Below are 25,852 nucleotides of genomic sequence, written 5' to 3' on the forward strand. Positions count from 1 at the left end.
AGCTGGATGCCACCCATTGGGTTGGACTCGTAGGGCCCTATTACCGGTAACGGCTGTGGTTTAAGTAATGGATCATCTAGTAACACTCTTATCATATAAATTATAATCCTAAATCATATGTATCTTTTTATCTATTGATATCTACAAAAATTCCTATCTTATCCTATTTTATGATTAGATATTAAATTATGATTAATTCGAATTAAACATTTTATCAAGATAATGTGATTTTTATATTAGTAATAAAATATATTTTAATATCTGCTTATTGTCAACTTTAACATAAAAGTATAAAATGGACAAAAAAATATTTCGAGAACTATGATTACTACACATTTCCTTCTTTTATAGAACATTTTTCTTTACGAAATGTGTTAGCAGCAGTTACGATTTTTTGTTAATAGCCGTCATTTTTAAACAAGATAGTGAATCAAGCTAAACTACAGAGCTGAAGAAACTGCAAGAAACACTAGAATACGGCGATAATTGTGTTTCTCAGAACCACTTTAAAGAGAAATTGTAATAAGAGTTAGCTAATAATATAGGAATCGTCTCGTCACATGTTTCAGAGTGCTTCCTCTTCTTTCGTCAGGCATCAGGGATAGTAACAGTTGTGAGCCATGCTGAACAGTTGATCTTGAATAGTCAACGGAAACGCATTTCATTTTTCTTGGCCTAACTCTAAGGTTTTTTTACACCCTTAGCTTGTCGGGCTATCATCGCAGACCTCATAGCAAAGATCTCAACTTTTAAGGCCCCAAACGGCGCCTTTCACCAAGATGGTTGCTATGTAAAAGCTACCGGTATATAGTCAATTGTATTTAGTGATAGTAAATGGTACATTAAGAAATAAGTTTTTTCTGGGTAGTCATTAAAAGTAAATAGATATTTTTAATGACTACCGTATTCATTACAGCGTTACTTTAATGTTGAAATCATACATTGAATATAATTTTTTTTTTTTTTTTTTATATCTTTCTATAAAATACAGATTATGAGACACAGTACTAATAAAATACTTGATTTTTGCCAACCTATGTAAAATGTAAGTATAAATAATGTGTAGATGTTATAAACTATGTTTTAGTTTTGAATATATTTTACAGCTATGAAGCAATCCATTCATTTTCGATACAATACTTTTAGTCGCTTGTAAATTTGATTGATTTATATGACAGTGTACGAACATTTTCGAGAATAATATTCAATATAATGGATTTTGAGAGTCTCTATCTAAAATATTAGGCTTTTTATATTCGAATATGAAAAAACAGACCTTTATATCTTGTAAAGAAAATAAAAATCTCATTTTTTCTATTGGGTCATTATTTATATTTGACTATTTAAAATTCCAATAAGAATTTTTAAAAAGTGTTTTACCTAGTTCTAAACATCTTTACAGATACATACAAATACAATATGCTTATTGTTATCTTTTACTTTGTAATATAAGTGATAGGCAGTATAATATAAAATGTAGTAAAATAATTACATTATCAAAAACCATACAAATCTTAATCTTCAACTATATTTACTAACTTCATGCGGCAAATTTGAGCTACAATAGTTTTACCTCATTCTAATCGAATTATAAGAATATTAAAACGTCTTTCATTTCTTAAAAAATAGAAAAGTATATAATTTCAAATGTATTATGTAAAAGGACATGGACGATTTATCACGTTTTATGATATTAAAAAAACAATACTGCGCTGACAGCAAAGGATCGCTGTCAGTCGTATCGGTGCCGCCGATTCGCATGGTCGTTTTTATACCGCGTCGTAATTGTGCAAATAAACATATATAAACAAACGCATTTATGCGGATTGTTTGTTTATTACAAAAGTTGAAGTAGCAGTTTCGATAAATATATCGAGACGTGTGAACAGACGTGTCGCGTGTGTGTTCTCTTACGTCTTTTTTCACGTTCGATCGCCAAGGACATGTTATTTTCGCCTCGTTCTAAATAGGTAAGGCATTGTCTCACACTGAATCTATTGTTTGCCCTACGACTCTTATCCTTGTGATTGACAATTTGTCTAGTAAGCATACATTTTGGTTTCGTCTGATATGGTAGTGTCATTTGTGCGTTAAATAATGATGAATGCAATGATTAACTGTGTCGTTTCTATAATAAAATACGTACACACAATCACAAGGTTATGGTTGTTACGATTTACATGATTTAATTGAACGGAATTGTGCAGTATATGCTGTGTATAAAATTTATTTATTATTTGTTGCTCTTATTTATTATGAACGTACAATTACAATTACACGTATATTTTTATAATACAAATATAACCATTTTATGGGAAATGATAAAATATATATTAAAGTTGTATGGATATTCATTTTATGATAATTGATTATAAATTAATGTATATTCTAAGAAATTTGTTGTATTCAATACATCCAATTACAATTGCTGAAAACGATAAATTATGTAAATTAGTATCACTGTTTATTTATTATAATAATGTGTCATTTTTTATTAACAAATCAAGATTAAAAATCACGTTTAAAATTTTCAACATGATTTTTATTTTAATTTTTCAGTTAGACAAACGAAGACATTATTATATATTGTATAATTATTTCAAACATAAATAAAGTAGGATTTTTATAAATTAAATTCTTGTTTTTGTACATTTTATTTAGTTTCGCAATAACTTTCAATAAAATAATGTTACCATATTTAGTTTATTTATTGATGTTAAAATTTCTAAACATTTATTTACTTATTTGAGAATAATTCTGTAAAATGGAGATATTTAAACAATTTATCAATGATAACACATTATAACACATATGAGATTTTAACCCAGGTATTTCAGGTTATATCACTAATGTACTATTATGGGTTTTCCCTAGTTCTTTTCTAGTTTCATAATTCTGCTTATTGTATCTACTTTGTCTCAATATGTATTCATTATATATATTGCTCAGTTATAATGTACAATATATTTATGTACTTATACAATTTTTATATTTATTATATATTCCAACAACAACCTCGGGCTACTTTTAAATGCACCATGAATAAATTACACATATTCGCACGACTTTGGCATAATAATTCAATGCAAATATGCACCGAAATATTTGAACAATTTTTTTTACATCCAATCACGAGGTCAAGCGATGAGGTCGCGTTTCATGATTCCGCAAAAGTCTCACGTTAACATTAGATAATAGAGGTCTAAATAATACGATTATGTTCTCGGACATCATCGTGCTTAAGCATATATTATTCGACTTGGATTTGTTTGTATATATGTATCATAATAATGATAATCTTCTCAATCAATCTAATCAAATAATGTCGGCTTGTCAAAAGTCTAAGAATAGAGGAACGATGATGTATAATATAATACTCCTATATTATATTAGTTAGTCACGAACGTCTCCACTCACAATTACCGAGCTATCGTTAGGGACGTCATTTGCCTCCCCAGAAAAATGTAATTTAATGAAATATTGCGAATCTTAATGAAATCGAAATATTAAAAAAAAAAACGACCACTGACTGATCAACTTTTGCAGTCCCCCCCACTAGAAAACTCGGATTCAAAACCAGAAATTCTTGAGTTATCCCTCATCCCTCAATTTTACCCTGATTTTTTTTTTAATATGTCATATCAGTGAAATTATATCGGAATACATTTTCACCGGTAGATATTTATTTTTACCAGTGAAAATATAATTTATCTGGCAGGTGCTAATAAAATTATATGATTTCAACTTTTTTATATGTAGTAATATATACATTTACAAATTTGTCATTATTTATTTACATGCGATTTATAAATGTTACTGTGAGTGTGTATTTGTCAGTGCAGTTATATTTTATCTTGTGAAGTCCAAATAAATTTTCACCAGTAGATATATATTTCTACTAGCGAAAATATAATTTAACTGATAGATGGTAGTGAAATTATATTTTGAAACTCATTTTAGCAGTTGTGAAACGTTTTCTGAAGTTCTAAAATTATAATTAGTCTTAGAACTTTCATGTGTCCAGTCCAAAATACAAACTAAGCCTACTCATATTTCTAGGGACAATAAGCGGAAGAAGAAATACAAACAGACAATAGCTATCATTACCGATATATAAAAGTGTTGGTCCAAGTATATTCAAACCGAATTTTGGTCAATAGGAGTGCGCAAAAACAATTTTCATTTCTCAGAAGTCAAAAATTCACGTCAAAGGCAATAAAATCGTGTCGGCGCCGTCGTAGTGGGAACGTTCGGCAACGAGCGTTCCCACTGCGACGTCGCCGACCAATTTTATTACTTTTGATGTGGATTTTTGACTGCTGAGAAATGATAATTGTTTTTGCGCACTCCTATTGGTCAAAATTCGGTTTATATATGCTTCATTCGATTTTCACTTATTATAAGTTGTAATATTGTTATTAAAAGTCCCAATATGCACACTACATATAGTTTTATAATTAAACTCTTACTTCATTTAATGTTTATATTATAATATTTATTTTAGTGTGATTTTAATTAAGCCTCGAGCGCATTAAAAATTGTTGGCATGAGTTTGCATCGCTATAGTCAAGTATCCGTGTTATTGTTTCGTTTCTCACAACACTTCCTCTCTCTTCCTCTTTTCGAAATGCCACAATGGTTGATGCAGAGTTCATCAAACTTTCGCATTGTCACTTATAAAACGTAATACACGTTCCGTTCATAAACAGAAAAAATATTATAGTCAAGGTGTTCGCCACTTGATGAGAGAAAGCTGTTGCATTTGCCTTTTCATCTGTCGTTACATATTAAATGCTTTGTGGTAATATAATAACATAATAATATATGCAATCACGAATGAGAGACGTCGTTAGAAATGAAATTTAATCGACTGAAATAAACCCTTTCTACTCTTATTTTAAGGTTGCCAGATTTATGTTGTGACAATGGAAGACCAGGGGCTTGGAAGGTACTCTATTATTAGTTGTATCCTAATAACAAAATACTTTTCAACCTAGTTCTTTCACATTCAGATTCGTTGAATCAAAGAAACTTTATTTTTAATCGACTCAATGATCCTGTTTATCTCTGAAAAGCATTTTACATATTTTTATAGAATATTTTTTTTTAAATTATAATTTATTTTAAATTCACAAGAGTTGATATTTGCTGTATACTTTGCGCAATTTTATCTAAAGTAGACCCCAAATAGCACGGTAAATTTTAAGCGTGCTATTTGGGTGCGTGTAGTTTGGGGATTGGAAAATACTCATACATTTTCTGCAATACGTACGTATAAATCAGTATACGCATGGTGAGATATCCTCTCTTTGGCTCATTCACAAATATAGCGGGCCCCAATTTACCGTGTTATTTGGGGGGGGGGGTTTACTGTATATTAACGTTGTTTCTTTCTCTGTAGTTTGTGTCACAAAGTCTCCAAATTATATATATTCTAGTTGAATTCTTGTGATTCCAGTGGCCGCTTAACTGGAAGTGGCTGCTTTCTCGGTCATTTTTGTCGATACTCAGCCTGGCTTCCTTTTTATTTGGCATCGACTAAGAGCTTTTAAACCGTATATAACGCCGACGAAAATAAACTTCAGTATTATAGTCCATGTGAAAAATTTCTCGCAACTGTCATGAGTAGACTCGGCGTAATCTGCAAGATACTGGAATGATAATTCTAAGCAGTGAATTTTAAATAATTGTAAATTATAATATCAAACAGTTAAAAAATATATTTAAAATAGAATTAGAACAACCTGAACGTAATCCTAACCTAAAAGTTTTGCTTGATTATAAAGTTGAAAGGCGCGTTCTTATGAATTAAGTTTTATTGCTCGACTATTCTTGATCAATAAAAGTTGAATGAAATCTAGTAAAAACCTTTGTATTTGGATCAAGAAAAGTTTGACCCAGTCAAACTTTATTGTTCAAGTGATGAGTCATCCGTCATTTGCTTTCAAGTTGAAACCTACCTTGAAATGCGTGAACTTCAGTTGATTGTCACGTCACTCAAAAAATGAGCCCCAAGTGGTCTGAAAGTGTGATGCTAAAATTCTTAGAACTGTATCATAAACACGATTATCTTTGAAATCACAGACTGAATAAACATGCAAGAGAAAATGCTTTTGGTTATATTGTCAAAGAAATAGAAATTGCTGGTCTAAAGAACAAATTTAAAATGATTAGAACCATGTATAAAAAATAACATTTATTTAAACTGAAACTGTTGATCAGTTTCTATTTAAATGTGTGAAGAAAAACTGATTCAAATTATATGCAACTTTTGTTGATCAACTACAATCGGTCAATTAAACTTGATTCGTGAGAATGCGCCTTTACTGATCCAAGATATATGCAAGCATATGCTTACCAGATGTCTTAAAGTAATATATAACATACTCACATACAATTTGTGATTTTCGGTTGAGTGAGTTTGGTAGTGTGTCAGTGATTATTGTGTCTGGATTATCAATTGCACTACTCCTCTATTCACGACTTAATTCTTAAACTTATACTGTTAAATCATAAAAAGACTAGTTTGACTTGTGATAAAGTATTTTAACTGTTTGAGAAAAAATGTATTTTTTCGTTTAAATTAAACACCGTAGGAACATAAACGCCATAAACTAGAAATGATTAAATATCCGCCTTGATAAGAGATAACCCCTGCATTCGGGATTATCCGCAAAACGACCGTTTCCGACCTGCCTTAGCCACCAATGGCAATTAGTTAAAAAAAAAAACGTACCACTGTATGAAAAGTTGTCTTACCATAAAATCTGACATGGATATTCATACTAGAACGCGAGAAACCAGGATTAACTTCCACTCAGACATTTCATCTGAGGATTACCTCTCAAAGATTTTATCTAACACTACTTCGGAATTCAAGGCATTTAAATTTAAATGCCCTTCAACTAACAAGACTAAAACCGAGAGCATACTGACTCAGTTTCATATCAGTAAAGTTCGCAGAAGCTGCCGCTTCTCCCTTTGCATCTACTGGTCCTGTTCGACGTCCGGAATCCAGAGCAAACTCACTTCGGAGACGCTTGCAACATACGGACACATTCACGGACAACACTTCTCAACCGCTACGCAACAAATTAAATAAGTAATATCTTTGTCTTAACAAAAATAAATCCCCAGACACAAGATCAGGAAATTTGTTTCAATAATATGTACCGTGGTCGTCGAATAATTGCCAGTGGTCCTTTGAATAAGTTTGGACGAATATAAGACTATAAGGCCGTCCGATAATTACAAAGCTTATTTAAAGCGAGACCATTGGTATTTTTTCTTATACGAGTTTAAGCAGTTTTTGTAGTAATTTATCGCTATTGATGACTTTCAAAAGTCTGTGCAATTCTGGTTGCTCTGTAGATGTTTAATGTCGGTTAGAATTAGTGCTGTGATATTTATAAAGATTGGTTTAGAAAATTTGTTTCTTATATAAACGTTTTATATTTGTAGAGCATGTAAGAATCGCATGTGTTATTCGAGTTAATATAAGCAAAATAAATAATAGTAAAATGTATTAAAAATGTAATTAATTTGATTTTTCTTGTACTTACATAACAATATTTTTGTGGTATTATAAAGTAACTATCAATATGCTAATTTGTGCAAAAAATATAATAAAAAACACATTTTTGTGTATAAAAGCGACACTGGATCATTTTCACACGATTTTTTTAGCGATAAAACCAACCTTGTTTCCCTACAGACACATATAATCGTAATTTACGACCGGATATATGTCACGGCGATCGTTTTCATTTTGCGACAGTACACTAAAAAAAAAAACGCCGCGTGTGTTATCAAAGCAAACATCGGTTACTCAATAGATCTTTGTGTGCTCTCGGTGACAGTGAAAGTCATTGCGCATTGCCTTTTCATCTCTCGAATGGGTATATTATATCTCTTTCAATACCTCGTCGTTTTCTTTCTGCTCGTTTCGCAATACGTCTGCTCATTTATTTTCTTCTTTTTCACCTCGTAACGTACAACCAACCGCACAGCTTCTCGAAACTGCGGCATTTTCCTTCCGCGTTTCGGCGCGAAAAGTTATCGATCCGCGGTTTACATTTTTTTGCTTTATATCACGCGTCCGTGTTTTTAGTCAAATGCTGAAAGTTATGTATAATATTTATAGCATTTTGGGAATACGTAACCAATCACCCATGCAATACAATTTAGCGGTAATGATTAAAAAGTCATAGACACAAATATATGAGTTTCATTTTTATTTTTGATAGTGAAAAACCGCTGATTTATATAAAAAATCTTTTTAGTATTATTTAATAATAATTAACTACCATTATATTTGAGGAATAATTGTAAAGTAAAGATACTCACCAATAGAACAATAGGGAGAGCAGGAAGGGTCAAAGTGGACTCTGGTCTTAGTGTGCGTGCGTAAGCTATATACAATACATATACGAACACGTGTAGCCATTCGCGTGAATCATCGCTGCGTGCGCATTGATACATATATAACCATTGGATTATGTTATTTGAATAATGTATTTTCAATATTTTATATGTATTTTCACTACTAGATATTATGATGTTAAGGAATCTATATTCTATATTCATTAGGAAAATATGAATAAAAACGAGACATTCTGCATCATTCGTCTCTACTTGCCGTCCGCTAAAGGCGTGTATCCCTGAACTCTGAGTTTACTGCGATACGACAGGAATTACTAGTAAAATAGTAGCTACAATGGAAAATTGTTTAATTAAATGGATTGAAGATTGCAACGGAAAGAGCTTACCGTTGAATAGTCAATGCATAAAACAAAAAGCCATAAAAATATTTGCTCATTTAAAATCAATAAAATGATTTGACGAAAGCTATGATATTCTGTCATTGTAATTAAAGGACGACATCCACGTTTCGCATGAAATATTAGCTGGAATGTACATACAGGCGGCCCTCGACTTTCGCACAATTCGCTATTTCGCACATTTAAAAAAAAACATTTTTTTTTAATTTTTTTTTTAAAAAACGTTTTGATAGTGGTGAATCTTTTGCTTCAATTGGACGTTCGTATGATACAAACAGATCTACGATATGTTCAATTTTGCAAAATAAAAATATAATTAAGGAATACGTTCAAAATTGTGGGAAATAAAGATATATTTCCACAATCTTTGTTGATATATTTCCAAAAAAACACAGCAAAAAAAAACATGGATGAAATGGAAAATCTTTGTCATCGTAGATCGATGACCAACATCAAAAAGATATCCCTCTGAGTATTTCAATTATTCAAGCAAAAGTTCTTAGTTTGCACAAAGATTGGAAGGATAGATTAAAAAAATATTTTAACACGGTTTTTCAACCAAATAACGGTTGGTTTTACAATTTTAAAATGAGATATTCTTTTCATAATATTAAATTTACTGGAGAATCGGCTGATGCGGATAAAGATGCTGCAAAAGAATTTATTTCCTAATTATTCAAAATTATTGCAGATGTAGAATATTCCTGTAGCCAAATATTTAATGTAGATGAGACAGATTTATTTTGGAAAACTCTTTAACAATGAAAAATATGAATGAAGCCTTCACGCATCTTGACAAATTTTTAAATATTATGGAAGATTGTGATCCCAATGGAGAACGCATATCTCAAGTGCGTGGGGCGATCAATAAAAACATAGCATGTTATTAAATACTATATGAAGAAAAAAAAGAATAGTGGAAAACAGTTAACTCTTGATAACTTTTCAAAGGAAACACCCGCAAACCCCACTTAAACGTGTCTCTTAAACGCCTATTAAACATATTATATTTACTTGATAAATAAATATTTTAAAATACACGCAATTTCAATTTTTTTTACTTCCCTCGACTTTCGTACATTCAACATTCGCACACATTTTCAGGAACCAATTATGTACGAAAGTCGAGGGCCGCCTGTATACATATTTCTTTCGATAGTAAAAATGCAACCGTGTCAATGTAATAGTTTGGTAAGCTGGATTCCTAGTGGTTTCTGTGCTCAACGCTGCAATAGTGTCTTTGAATTTTAACGGATCGCAGAACGGTTTTATTATTGTACAATGCGTGAATTGCATCCTCAATTTTTAATTCGGGGTCTAGTACCTGCTTCGAGGAATTGTTGCTTTATATGTTAACTCAAATTCGTACATTATATCTAAGCCGTTCCTTAAAAGCTTTCCAAAACAGTTTGTTTCCGTTATCTCATATTCTTATTCCATCTTTAGGTGGTGAATTGGTTCATACAGGTGCCAGTCTTTAAGTTCTGCATTAAATACAAATAAGCGTATCATGTATGTAGGTGTATACTATTTTTTTTGTATTGTAACTCCGTTATTCTAATGCTTTATGATTTATGTTGTCTGGTTATTGTATCGTCTTTTTAGATGAAATGTTTTTATTGTGTGCACGATGATTATATATTACATCATTTTATTTATTTGATGGTTTCATATGAAGTGGCCGATTTTTTTAATGAGATATAAGCGAAAAGAAATGTCGTTTTTAAGTCAGTTTATTTACTGGTAGAATCAAATCCGCGCATAACCATCAAGTAATTATCAGAAGAGATTGTCTCTGATTGACGGTAAAATAACATTTTAAAAGGCTCAGTAAAAAACACAGGCAAGGAGTTTAGGTTCTATCGTCGTCAGCTTTGGATCAGCGTGTGGCAATTTGTTCTTCTAAGCAGGTATGAAACCGACCCATATCTGAGACAATTTGTTACTGGACACGAAAAATGGACATTTGATAGCAATTCATATAAAAAAATGGTTTTCTCAGTTTTAATACTTCGACCATCTATGACCTTAAAACATGTTTTTTGTGTCTGATGGAATATTTTGGGTGTTATTCATTATCTTTAAATTATCACAGCCGTCAGGGACGTCATTTAGAGGAGAGGGAGAGGCAGGTGGGGGCATTTGCCCCTCTTTGAATTTGATCACAAAAATGTATGCCATATTATGAAATACTATGAATCTTTATGTAATTTACCATTGACTGGCCAACTTTAGCCCCTCCCCTTGGATTTACCCTGATTTTTTTTTGTTTTATCCCTCAAATAAAATATTTTTTTAAATATATCATTTCATTAAAATTATATCGAAATACATTTTCACCGGTAGATGTATATTTTTACTAGTGAATATCACTGTAACATTTGTATATGCATGTAAATATCTAAACGTATGGAATGTAACAATGATATATAAATGTTACAGTGAATGTGTACTTCTTGGTGAAGCTATATTTTCGCTACTGAAATCCAAATACATTTTCACAAGTAGATATATATATTTATTTAAACTAAAATATAATTTAACTGATAGGCGCTAGTGAAATTATATGCTGCTCTAAAATGTTTATGAAACTCAATTTAACAGTTGCGAAACGCACATTTAGTGTTCAAACCCAAAGCTAATCTACACGAATTAACCAAACCCAACTTTCATTAAGTCAAGTCAAAATACAAACTAAGCCAACTTAACTCTCAGGGGAAAATATGCAAAAGCAGAAGTTTAGACAAACGTCGCATCTTGCACATTGCTCCATATCTGCACTGGATATTAACTAATTTGTTTTAAAAATATGATAGCTATTCATATCAATATTACTACGGAATTCTGATATAAGAGTTTTGATCAAAGTATATTCAAACCGAATTTTGGTCAATAGGAGGGCGCAAAAACAATTATCTCTTCTTAGAAGTCAAAAATTTACGTCAAAAGCGTTCCCACTGCGACGGCGACGGCACGATTTTATTGCTTTGGGTAAATTTCTAAACAAGATGATGCAACAAAAAACCCCTTTTAAATAATTTTATAAAACATTTTCGGTTTTACGTATTTCGGTACACCGTATCATTTCTTTTGACCTTAGCCATGAAGCGAGAAATTATATGATATTTTTTCAATGGCTTTATTCAAGAAATGACGTAATACTCAAGGTTTTCTCACTTCTCAGAAGTAAAAAATTCACGCCAAAAGCAATAAAATCGTGTCAAAATTCGGTTTAAATGTGCTTCATTCGATTTTTACTTATTATTACTCGTAATATTGTTACAAAAGTTTTAATATGAACGCTAAATAACCGAGCGTTATAACTGTGACGGCACGATTTTATTTCAAAGATCTGAAAAGATCTGAATGACATCCCTGTCATAACCGAACTTTATTGTACTCAATTGGGCAGATTAAAGGCGGAATTATTAAAAAATGACAAGTCCTAGTCAGTAGTGTAGCTAGACGGTAAGGGGGAGGGGGACCGCCCCGGGCGGCACTTGCCTAGGGTCGGCATTTTTGCGATGAAAAGACCGTTCGTGTAATGTAGTTTTTAAACTGAATGCGCTCAAAAATATATATCCAGAGCTACTTTAAATATATGAAAACAATAAATAAGTTTCACAAATACTGGAATTATGACCCGGCCGGATGTTCCACATTGCTTGTTTGAGTCGAACACGTGCTAAAATAATGAATTGCCAGATAATCATTAACATATTTTATCAAACTTGAATTTTTTTTTGCATTGAAAATTTCAATTCAAAAGATGATGCCCGAAAACATCTAGATTCCTTTTTTAAATCAAGTCATTAAGAATTTTACAAAAGATATCGAAAAAATATTAAAATTGTGGCAAAATATCATAAATAACAGTACAATTATTTTTCGGAATAAATACTGTTTATTAATTAAAATATGTTATATCTACAAAAAAAGTCTTTCTCTAACGATTTAAAAATAAATGAATCCCTTGTTTATAAGAATACTAAATTTTACAGGTTGCGTCCTTTGCCTTCAAAGACTTTTATAATTTCACTTTGATCAAAGAAATAAGTCTAAATGTTAAAAAATGTAATTACCTGTAGGGGAATATGGGGGATGTGACAGAATTTCCAACCCTAATTTGTTTAATTTTACAACCGTAATTAGTGAAGTTTGCGGTCCTGTATTATTTTGGATCAATATCGCTCCAATTCTGTTCGTCCAATATCAGATGTTTTATGATTTCAATTGCCTTATAATATAATCTGCTATATTAGGCTCGCCTGGTTTGAGAAACGACGGATGAATAATTCCCACAGAATACCATCATACTGTCACAAACTTTGCTTCGGAGCTTCTTTGATGTTTCTTGTCTATCTTGATTCATTTATCACCGCAAGTAATGACTCTTCAATTAATGATCCCATATAGTTTCTGTAAACGAACAAAGAACAGACTTTGCTCTTTTTGTCTTTCGGTCAGTTCGTGCGGTACCCAATTGTATATATTTTTTCACCTTTTATATGGCATTTTGATGTCGTGAAACGGTTGCAAGAAAAATTCTAAATCTGCTGCTAGTGTCTAAATCTAAATAGTTGTTTGTGGATTAGCTTCAACAGTGCTTCTCAATCTTTTTTCATCAACAGCAGATGGATGTCTTCCACATGATTCGTTTAATATCACCATTAAAAACAGTTCTCTAACTAACAGTACCTTCGCCAAATTTTAAATTAATATTTCTTATGTTTCAAGTATATTATATTCAATATATAATATTAAAATTTATCAAATTATCAATTTATATTAGGAAGAAGAACTTGATTTAGAGGAAATGATATTAATGTGCATCTTTGCCTTGTAACTATTTAAATTTTGACATTTTATTTTGTATTATATTAAAAATTATTTGCATAATAAATTAAATTCAGGATCGTTAAGTAGTATTTTTTAGAAAATATGTGATCGAGGAAATATTTAAAAAATCTTTTTTCGTTGAGGTATAAATTTTCATTAATTAATTTTTTTGTTCGCTAAATTTAGAGATCTTTTTTTTATATTATTATCTAAATGTTCACACTGTTATGCAAGATTGCAAATATTTTGTCACCTCTCACTTTGAAGATGAGCAAATCCGAACTGTTTACCTAACAAACAAGTTTTTTTAACAAACACTGGAAAGTTAATAGTTTGCATATTTTTTTTATTTTTCCAATTCTCCTTGTAGAATGCGAATCCTTATGCAAAAAGTGAACGCTACTTGTTTATATTTCGCGTATCATTTGCATACGGTGGCATTGGCATTAACAATGAAGTATAAAGTATTGCGATAACGGCTCGCAACTTGACTGAATGCCAGATCAATATGTAGCTGTAGTATTAGATAACGCGACGAAAGCTGGCCGTAAGTTATGTGATCGATATTAGACGTATGTCTAAAAAGCTATTGTACTATAACAATAAAACACGTTTGATTTGATAGCGAGGTAAAAGAAGGTGTTGTATTAGATGTGACTAATCGCGAATGACGCGAATACGGTTTTGTGATGCTTGAAAGAAAGTTGTATAGAAATTTCAGCGGAAGTTGGATCAAAGTTACTGTATGGAACGCGATCAATATAAGAAGAATTTAACGCTACTTTAAGGCTGTATTTTATTTTTATATAACTTTCTGCACAGTTTTTATTATCTTTCGATTGCAAGGCAGTATTTGAAAGGTAGCGTAAATATAATATAATAATAATATCTATATTTTCTTAGAGGGTTATGTATGTGTACGGTCAGAGTCAAAGCTTTCAAACTGTGTATATAATATTTTAACTAAAATAAAATATATTTTTTAACTGAAAGTAGCAACGTCGTGATACGATAAGGATATATTAATAAAAAAAAAGTGGTAAAAAGGCTTTCTTATTTAAATGTACCTCTTTTGGCAATCGGCCAAGATCAATGCCTCCAAGGTCACTGCTTAAGCGCCACTGATGTATACAATAGCACACCTGAAACATATATATCCTATACGATGTTTATTATTTAAGCGTTATTATCGTGCATTTTTACGAAGTAATTTAACTGATAAGATAATGTAATTTTTATAATTTTAATTAGCACCGAAAATTTCATGTTTTCACTCTCACTATTAGGTTCATAGTTTTATTAAAGTGTCACGATTTCCAACATTTAACAACGGTGAAAATTCATCATAATAACACGAGTGTTCCGTCACGTAGTTTACGTACTTAGAGTCGTGATTAACCATGATTATGATTATTCCTTTGAGACAATTTCATTGTTTTTAAAAAACCGAGCCTCCATCATTTAAAACTTTCCATTTTTATTTTTTTATTGCGAATGCTAGAAAGTTTAAGGTCCAGGCGCTTTTTAGGCGCGATGAGGTTTCTGGGGTCAAACTTTAGAGTTTACGAGTTGACCATAAGAGGATTGTTATATAAAACGTTTGAACTAAAAGTGATTATGTAAACGTGTGCAATACCAACGTTGCTTTATCTTCTTCCTGTGGAACGTGATGTTCATACTGCGTGACAGCAAAAACATCAACATTAAATATTATATTATTACTGTATTTCATGGCCCGAAATCAGAATCTTCCTTTCATCCTTAAATTATTTATCATCTTTAATGTTTCAGTATTCGGAGAATTTTTTTTCATCGCTCTTTTGTATGTCTCGTTGATTTACGCAGCGGAACCGATTTTTATAATAAAAATTATGTTATCATTAAAAGCTATAGTTGTCACAATACCTATTTGTAGGTGTTGGTTGTTATCTCGCTGTGACGCATTGATTTGTAATCCATATATAAATAATGATCCATGTCTCCATAAAAAATAAACAATAAAACGAGATTGAATTTTCTGGGTGCCGGTTTATTCTACACTTTTATTTAGTTTACAATTACATTATTATATATTACAGTGTATACGTTAAATTTTGTTAGATATTTTACAATTAACTGCTATTAAATAAAACTAGGTTCACTTATCCGCGTAGCTTGAAATTTTTGAATAATATAGTAGGCACTAAATTTGTACTTGGTATTGCGAATATTTTATACTGGTCATTCGAGGAAGCTTTGTATGAACGGTGTACACGTAAACAAAGAAAATTTATTTAATTATTAATAATAAATAATAATAAAAATAAAAATTGAATTTGCTTCGTTGCTTTCCGAGCCACCGATAATGCGTTCTGTTGTTTCGACCAATGAAAAATAAGCATTCAAATATAAAACAAGATGGCGGACAGTACCGTGACAACCGTTTTAAATAATTATTATTTAATAATAAATTTTGCTACGCGACAATAATTTTCATTAATTCGTCATTTTACTGAGTATAAATAATCGGATTGCAAATTAACTAGGTGTGTTATAACTATGAAAATTAAATATACACATAATGTGTTGAGGATTAGAAGAATACATTGATTAAATTAGATAAACAATATTCGGTAATGAAATCTTCAAATTTTTAATTCCCGTCGCCGGGCTCCGAGGCCGAAAAGTGAGTTTTTCCTTTTATATTACATAAACATTATCATTGCTTCCGATTTAATGCACATATACGTTAGATTTTAAGAATTGCAAATAAACCAGGTACATTTTAAACGTGTACGTGTAATATATCCTTAGTATGTATGAGGATTGAAAGATAATGTCGATCAAATCGGCGCTGTCGCAGTGGGAACGCTATATATATCAGCCAACGGACAGCTTATACATGTGTAGCTTCTTGGATGTTATCTAATAAACGACATTTTACAATGATTATAAATATGTGATTGCATACCTGAAATAATCAATAGCCAAAATATCTAAGAGTAGGTTATTTTTAATTCCGATGTGGCAAAATATGTATACGTCATGGTTTTTATTCAATTTTTGTTCTGTGCCATCATTCCTCCTTCGGAATAGCCAAATTCAAGATATTCAGTTAGCTTAAACTTATGTAGTATGTTCTTTATAAAAAGATAATACTTGCTGACAGTGACTTATACATGAGAAGATTCACTCTTTGTTTATATGTAACAATTCTACGTTGTAGCCATATAGGTCATCAAATTGTTCCATCATTGCTTTTGAAAAATAATTAAAAACAATATGACATTATCTCTAATTATTAATATATCTTCCAATGTATTTTCATTTCAATTATTTCGGTTGTTTCGCAAAATAAACTTTAAGATAGAAACAACCTTTTCAACACTAACTTGTGTTGCTGGACCTCATAAAACCACCATTGGAATTTTGTATAAATGAGGATATGTATTTTTATTTTCTTCCCAAAATTCTAAAATATATTTTTTTCTGTCTAATTTTTTGTACATGGTAAGAGGTATTCAATATGAGTTTAATGTCCACATCTGTAGAAATATGAAATTTATGTGTCTCTATTGGCAATTCTTTACTTCTTAAAAAATCCTCCTAATCGTCTACCTTTTCATCGGTTGTTTCACTAGATGATTTAGCTTCTTCATTTGCGATTGAAATTGATTTCTTAGGAATTATAATTTGTTCTAAATATTTTTCAAATTTCATAGCTTGCATTTTTGTGACTCGTTTTGTCAAGGCGATTTCTGAGAAATTTATTAATTTAATAATGAAGGCAAGGCGAATTGTGATTTTTGGAATACAACGAACATGTTTCACTGCATAGTTTCGGTAGATAATCTTCCACAGCAGCATAATATGACTGCCGATCTTGAGAGATAGTTGTGTAATGCTGTGATAGTCCACTTAGATTCAGAGAATATGACTCATCTGTAAATCATGTCGAATTTTCTTTGTCCATTACCTTGTAAATTGAATAAAATGAACGAGCTGTATCTGTTATCATCTCTTAAGTAGACAAATTGATTTCTAGTGAATATTATTCGCAGCAGATCCTTTTGTATAAAGTTATATCATTAGAACCACAAACTTTGATAATAATAGTGTAAAAATTGTGCCTATTCAATGTGTCTTCCTCACTTCTATAAAAATGTATACAATTTTATTTTTGTTGCTAGGTTTTCAATTCAATTCAATCAGTATATCATTAATATTTTTTTCGCTTTTTGCTAATTCATTTTGCATGACTTGTATAGTTGAATAACCGCTCATAACTTGCTCAATCATTTTTAATTGCATATCCTACATTTATGTGTATATTTATGATATATAACATTTCTAACCGTGCAAATCGTTCGATTTCCTTCATTGCACGCCTCATATGAACGTTATAAACTATTATCTATTCATCAACGCAAAAAAAACATTCGTGTTCACTTTCCGTTTCGGGCTAACGACTGTATATCTGGGCCTCAAATGATTTAACTTTGTTGTGCCAGATTTTCGTGATGTAACGCCAAAATTGCATACGGCTACACGCTCAGATGATCGTTCCGCTTTTTTTGCGTTCTCTGCCGCCATTCAATAGTTGTGTTTTTCGTCTTCCTCTCAGCCGAATCACCATAATGACGCTATTGTGGTTTTTTCCACTATCTTGCGGTTATCGAAACAACGAAGAGCTGGAAGCCGCTGTCAATAGATTTTTGAGTGTTGAGAGAGGTGAACGGCACATGTTTCGCGCAGGTAGATTGAATAGAAGTCCACTTAACCGATTCGAATACAGAAAGGTCATTGGTTTCATTATTGGGTACTTGCTTTTATTATTAAGGCTTGATTGATCACTTACACTATGACGGGCATAGACAAGTTTACGACTTTCATATTGAAAAAAAACTTCGATAAAACTCGCTTCTCGAAAGGCAAGAGTTTTAAATCTATCATAATGGGATGCGCGTATCATTACGCGCCCGATCAATCGGTGCTACTCATGCGCCATAGAAATGAATGCTTTAATATGTTGCTCATATGCCTTTATAAAATTGTAGAGACTTAAATTATTATATTGTATAATAAAAATTAAGGCAATGAAATTTCTAAAAAATAATTATATTATAATAGTATAATACTAGTAATATTACATGAAATATTTATTGAAATTACGAACAATGCAAGAAAATTTAGAATAAATGTATTTTAACTTTCTTGAAAATCTAGTTCAGAAACAAGTAACTAAATGTCCTTTTACAGGATCTGTAATTTCTTTATATAATATTTTACTCTCTAGGTCAAAGAACTTGTACATATGGTTGCTAGACGTTCAGATTAATCTGGACCTTTCACATTTTGTTTATTTTTTTATGGCATCTCCTAATTTGTGTTCCTCTTATGATATGTAGTAATTATTTTCTCTCGATTTTTATTACTATAGTTCAGTAGTTTTTAACTTTCACTACTTCTCTTATGATTCTTATTTTTTGTTTTTTGCATATTTGTTGTGCAATATATGCACATTATATTAGGTTATGAATAAAAACCTAAGTTGCATGGAAACATCAAATGATTAAAGCTATATTTTTAATAAAAATAGCGCATGCTGCATTACAATGAACTGACGTACGAATTAATTGCCGATCGCAGAATCAGCTGTAGCTTCTTCCTTTTTGTGATAGATTTCTTTAGGTAGACGTTGAAGTGGCAGCCTCTCATAAGCTGTAGAAGATACATTAGCATCGATCCCAAAGTCAGGATCGTCCGTGGTCGTCGACCTATCAGTACGTCCTCAGCTTAAATATCACTTATTGAGCGGCGAATGTCAGCTGTTCAAATGAGCAGAGTCGTGGTCTATTTAGTAGAAATCGGATCAGCTGACTGAAGCTGGTCGACAAGAAAATAATTCTCTTGTCAACCGCCTGGTGGTGGATTTATATTTAAGTATATGTGAAATGTTTTCGAGCTCCGAATTTAGTGTAGCTCATATTTCGTAAGCCGCAGAATGAGTTACAATACAAATACAAATATTGCGTAATATCTTTCTATTTTTGTCCCTAAGTAGGTGTTGGATTACAAATTTTATAGTGTTTTTGACTAACGACTTTGACTCCCCTGTGCGTGAAAGATTTTACAGTCGAAATTTTATAGTAAAATAAACTACTATTTCATTTCCATTTTTAGCGTGAGAATTTCGGTTTAATTTGTTTTTTTTAATTTTACTCGGGAATATATTATTTTTTAGTTGCACTCTAGTCAAACATGATTTAGCAGATGCGCGCGTAGACGAAGTGTCAATTTGATATGGAAGTATGTTTTTACGCTTGTTTCAAGAATTATAATGATATTTATAAATAATGGTTGTACTGAAATAGTATATGAATCATAACAAAGTTTTTTAGTTAATAATAATTATAGACACTGAAGATTTATTAAATATCTTAAAATGTGTACTTAATGTATTAAATTAAAATAACAATTTTAATATATCTTAAACTATATTTAAGACCACCACTGACAAGATTGTAAACCGCTGTATTTGATTAATACGTGATATGGTTTGAGTAGCCCGCCGTATAAATTAATTATTCAAAGTAGCTCCTACGCTAGTTTGGAGACTATTGTGTTAGACTAGCTGTCAATTTATATTATTTAGACAAACATAGATAAGTTAGCTATATGTTTATTTTTCAACGGAAACTTTGCTAGTGAAAAAATACATATTTGTCATGTTAGTATAATCGAGTCATATTTAATTTTTGTTAACTTTGGAAAAAATTGGGGATGAATTCAAAACCTTTTTAAAATAAAAATATGTTGTTCGAATTTGCTTTAGGTGGTGAAGTAAATTCTTGCTTTAAATATTAAATATTTACAATAAATTGTTGGCGTAGATAAACGAAATTGCAGTACAAAAAAGGTACGTCCTCGTCTCCCGCTTTTAACCGATGAGCGTCGCGAATAGAATATTTTTGTCCTCCGCGTACGAAGTTTTTATGATAATTATTTATTATTTTTATCTATATTGAATTCGATGTCTCATTTGAAATATTTTATAGATTTATAGTTTTAGTTGATCAAATTAATAAAATACGAATATGTATTTATATTTTATTGCTTATTGCTATTTAAAAGTAGTTCAGTGTTATTTATTATAGGTGCCTATAATCTATCATCAATAAACTTCTAGAGCTTTAATTATGCGACACTTAAACGGTTAACGCCTGTCGCGAGTCGATGGAAAATTCTGCTGTGCAGAGAAAAATATATGACAACATAACAGTTTCAACGTCGTCGACGATGACAAACTGTCATGAAGAGTGTGCGTAAGCATCTCTAAAATGAAAATCAATTGTATGCTTATTTTTTTGTCAAATATTTACAGATTAAGCTTTTTCTTTAACAACACACTTACTGAGTCATCGTTTGAATTGTTTTTTGTACCTATTGAAAAGTGTTACACAACATACATATATAGCTATGTATGTAGTATTTCCAAATAGAAAAATGCATTAAAATTGCATTGCACTTAATAATTATAGATGAACAATAAATTTACATTTATATCAATGTTTTGCATTATATTTTTTATATAAAATTAAAATTACGAAACTTGTCATTCATGCTTTGAAATGTTTTTTTTTCTCAAATAATTACATACACGCATTGTAACGTCATAATGACGTTACACGCCAAGGTCTTTTGTTTGTCTTCCTTTACGTATGATACCGCATTTTTTTCTCCGTATATTATGTATGTATGCAATAGTTATAAATATGTTCATTATATAATCGAAAACGAGCAATTAAATATTATTTTAGGGCTATCTATTAAATATTGCTATTCAGACCTTTGTGTCATTTTTCCTACCCTCAACTTTCTACTCGTTAACCTTTTCGATTCGTTCTGTCTATTTACTTAAATTTCGACCTACTTTTCTTCGGTTGTTGAAATTGTCCAAAAAAACATAGTTGGGTAATATTTAAACTTCCCTTTTAATCATGTTCAATATGAATGACTTTATTAATTTATATATCTTTTTAATTTAAATTTATAATAATATGATTGATGTGTTTTAGTCTGACAACCTGTCTAATTGTCATTCATGAAAAACGAGCTTTCATATTTCCTTCAGACGCATGGAATAGGCTCACGTATTATAATATAATTAGAAATTTAATGACTTTAAAGTTGCAACTAGAGAGCAGTTTTAGCTGCTCTCTAGTGCAAGGTAATTATGTATAAAATTTATTGGAATATATTTACATTATATATCTGTTATATCAAAATAACCAATGCTAGACGCTTATTAAGTATAATCGAATATAATAGTGTCACAGAAATCCAAAATATCATTCTTCACTATTACCTTTTAAATATTCACCTCATAATATTCATCCCAGACATTATAAAAATTTCACGTGAAACTTGAACCAACGATCTTTAATTCATAAGAAATGACTCTCACCAGTATTTATTCTTGCTGGTATTAATAGTAATAATCGATGGTTCATGTTATCGATTCATGTGGCACATTTTCGCTTGAATGCATTGAGTCTTGTTACTTTATTCGCAGTATTCTGCGAAAATATCGTTAACGATACTGTTCTGGTTTAGTAGATTTCTATAGAAATACATCCTACACTTTCCAAGAATATGATCGCAAAACTATTCTTTGTTAGTATATTATATTATATATGGAACATAAATATTTTTGTCTTCATAATATCTATTAGTTATTATAAGGTATTGATTTAACTTTTGATGAATGTCTCAAATAAGCTCGTTAGCTATTATTTTAAATGGTGGCTTTTCTAAACAATTAAAAATTCAAAATTGAAAACATTATAGTGAAATTTACTTCATTTTTAAGTTCAGTTTTAATGTTTTGAAAAATCATAAAAATGGTTTTATAAACATATTTGGACGATTATGTTCCGTGAATACGAATATCTCATTGAGGTTAATTTGTACGTTAAAAATAGATCCCCTCGAAGTCGCATGAGAGTGTGGAAGGCTACTCGGACCTCGGCCGACTTCGTCTCGGGCAACTTCGAGAGAGTGCAGAGGAGGCATTACATTATGCGGTAACCAATTGAGTACAACTGATGCTTAAATCGCTGAATTATTATATCAGTGTTCAACTTCAAAACAAATTGACCATTCATTTACGTTCGCTTCTGCATAATCATTAATGATCCAAGAAATATAAAAATGCCGAATTAATAGAGTTTCATAAAAACAGGAACATATTCTCGAGTAAAATAAATTGAGCCGAGATTCAAATTTACAGCAATACTAAAAAAATTGTACTGTAAAAATGCACAGAACTGCAAAAGCGCTTAATAATAACTAACGAACTATGATGCTCACTTTTTTTGACTCACGATGTGTGATGTTAAATTACATCCAATGTTAAATTCATAAAAAATAAAAAAAAATTAGTCGATCGGTAAATGTTTAATTCCCTCGTTGACCGACCCCAAAAGTCAGCTGATATCCAGTTTTGAACTGCGACAGCACGTTACACATCTACAGCTAATATTCATTTCTCGAAAAATATTCCAAATCGAGAATTCAGAATTTTCAGAAATTTATTGATTTCTTAGTCATTTTTTTGATAAAAATTAAATTTGTATGAATATGTTTTTAGCAGATTGTCAAATGAGAAACGATTTGTACTATAATACAAAGCGGTTAGATGTGTTGAGATTGTGCCCTTAGGATCGTTAATTAGACGTGACACAAGTTTGTGAAACTGTCTAAGTAAGTTTGGGGCTAGTTTAGAGTTTCGTTTGTTAAACTTGAATTGTTAACCAGACCTAGAAATATTATTGTAGTTTAAAAAAAACAAACAATGATAAGCGTCCTCTATTTGTCATGAACCTTAGATTAAAATGCTGACCCACAACAGACCAAAATTCTCTATCTCCGCCACATTTCAAACTGACACTAACTTGGTTCCGAGGGCGTTTTGCAGCAAACTAAGGAAGTTAACTCTCAACAGTCGTTACGTTGTTGCTGCGGTCGAGTAACGGTCGTTTTTTTTACTCAGCAATTACTTCTCGTCCGTAGTTACTAATGCGATCGTCGTTGGCGTTTTTCTTCCTTTACCAATTCTATTTCCGCCGGCTATTGGAAAAAAGGTTCTATTTTTCCACTTGATCTATTTTCAGCCGCTAACTATCGAAAGTCGAGGCGAAGAGGTTGATATACTGTTGCAAGATGCAGTATTTGCAGAATGCAACTGGTTTTATCTGTGTCAGAGAACGTTTTGCGAGCGGAGAAATCCGCAGTGTTTTGATGCTGTTTTTTTTTGCTGCAGATTTTGATTATTATATAATATAATATCGGATGTGTAACGTTTTTTGCAAGAAGCAAATAAAAAATATGGTATTTATAATAATTGCCATGTAGCGGTTTATGTGTTAAATTTGTTATGTCACTGCCAAGTATTTTTTTATCTAATATAAATCATACCTGCCAAGTTATATAGTAATATTTTTGCACTGTATAATGTCTTTTAATTAACGCACATCAAACCTGTTAATCGAGACACTAAATATTTTTTAAACCAGTTTGGAAGATTGTTTTAATTTATTTATATAGTCCGTTGCAGTTAAAGATGTGTATAGTTAAAAATAAGATAACATTACTATTTTATACAGTGGATAAAAAGCGCTATGGTACAATACTAGAGTGCTAGATTCTTAGGACAATTTATATTATTCTTAGCAATATTCTTGACCGAGATCCATTATGTGGCTTTCAGAGCTATCCTCAATTATCCATGGTTATGTCTGAGACTCGCAACTCAGTAATTTTATCAGTTTGTGTGTGGATTCGCCTTAATTTCGCACAGATATAATATAAAGACGGAATAGCGTAGTCCGTAACGTCTCAGACTAGTAACTCTGAGTTTGTGGGTTCGAGCTTCGGCAGAGGCACTCGAATTTTTATTTATAAAAAATGCGCTATTATTTAAAAAAACTGGCCCCAGTTGCAGTGACATCTATTGATATAAGTGTATAATAAAGCACATAATAATTTATAATTAATAATATAGATGTCACCGATTCCCAGACTTTCAGTATGGTGATTAATACTCACTTGTGGGTGATATTATTTATGTCTGATTTACTTACTCAGTTGGTACAGATTTACCCCATTGTAACGCATTGGGCTTACGCCTGTCAGATTACAGCGGAAGATTCAATAATAAAAAAATGTATTTGTTCTTGTCTTGTCGAGAAAAATGAGAGATGAGTAGGTTTTGTTCGTATTTTTGACTTGACCTGATGGAAATTCTAAAACTAATTATAGTTTTAGAGCTTTCATTAGGTTATGTTTGGGTTTTACTAGTGAAAATATAACTTTACAAAAAAATACACATTTAATGTAACATATGATTTATATAAACAATAAGTATGTAAATATATATTACTACATAAAGAAAAGTTAAAATCATATAATTTTATAATACTAGCACCTGCCAGATAATTTATATTTTCACCGGTAAAAATATATCTACTGATGAAAATATATTCTGATATGATTTTACTGAAATGACGTATTTTAAAAGGTATTTTCGGGATAGATTCGAGACTGTTTTTTCTAGATTTTCTTTTAGAAATAACCATATAAAACTGAACGTATTATTTATTTGTTTTGCTGCATTAAATCCAGTTGCCAAATTATCAATAATACAATCTATAAAAACATTAAATTTATATAATTAAGCTGGTCCTGTTGTTGATTTGTCGTTATTTCTTTGCTTCTTCCTTCAGAAAATTCATATCGAATACCTATATTTACTGCTACTAATTTATATTCGTTGAATATTTCCTCTCATGTCTGATATTTTTTAGATGTTCAAAAAACAATGAGGTCAACAATAATTTGCAAACAAATTTTAACACAAACTGAGCCGCGTCCAAAAACTACAATCTGTTCTTTTGAATAATAATGTTTATTGTGAAAGTGAGTGCTTTTGAAGGCAATGTTCCGCTCCTTTCATTTTGTATAAAAAGGGATGAAGGAAACTATACATTAAATACATCAGTACATACATCTCAAACAACTGTAGTTTAGTTTAGATTCATTATTTGAGGTCGGTTTTTATTTTTTTATAAATATATTCTTGCTATGATTTTTTCTAGAGTCGGGTCCCTCAAGAAGAACGGGTCCCAGGAATTTTCCCCATCCTCCCCCTCTTTTCGGGAGGCCTGATTGTACGTCGTAATTTTATATAAATT

At 31.0% G+C, this 25,852-nt stretch overlaps 1 protein-coding gene across 4 annotated transcripts in view; it reads left to right on the plus strand.

Moving 5' to 3' along the window:
- The first annotated feature begins 1,733 nt into the window (after positions 1-1,733).
- Abcd1 (ATP binding cassette subfamily D) overlaps positions 1,734-25,852 on the plus strand; it is a 45,221-nt gene continuing 21,102 nt past the window's right edge. For 3 of the 4 annotated variants that reach the window (XM_088194281.1, XM_088194282.1, XM_088194284.1), the window contains exon 1: positions 1,735-1,970. The gene's annotated coding sequence lies outside the window, so the exon portion shown is untranslated. Of the gene's footprint in view, positions 1,971-25,852 lie in introns of all 4 variants that reach the window. The other variant, XM_088194280.1, reaches the window with a different exon arrangement.

Source organism: Plectrocnemia conspersa, unplaced genomic scaffold (genome assembly GCF_051122295.1).
Source record: "Plectrocnemia conspersa isolate PC_06_02 unplaced genomic scaffold, ASM5112229v1 ptg000010l, whole genome shotgun sequence".
Taxonomy (NCBI): Eukaryota; Metazoa; Arthropoda; class Insecta; order Trichoptera; family Polycentropodidae; genus Plectrocnemia; species Plectrocnemia conspersa.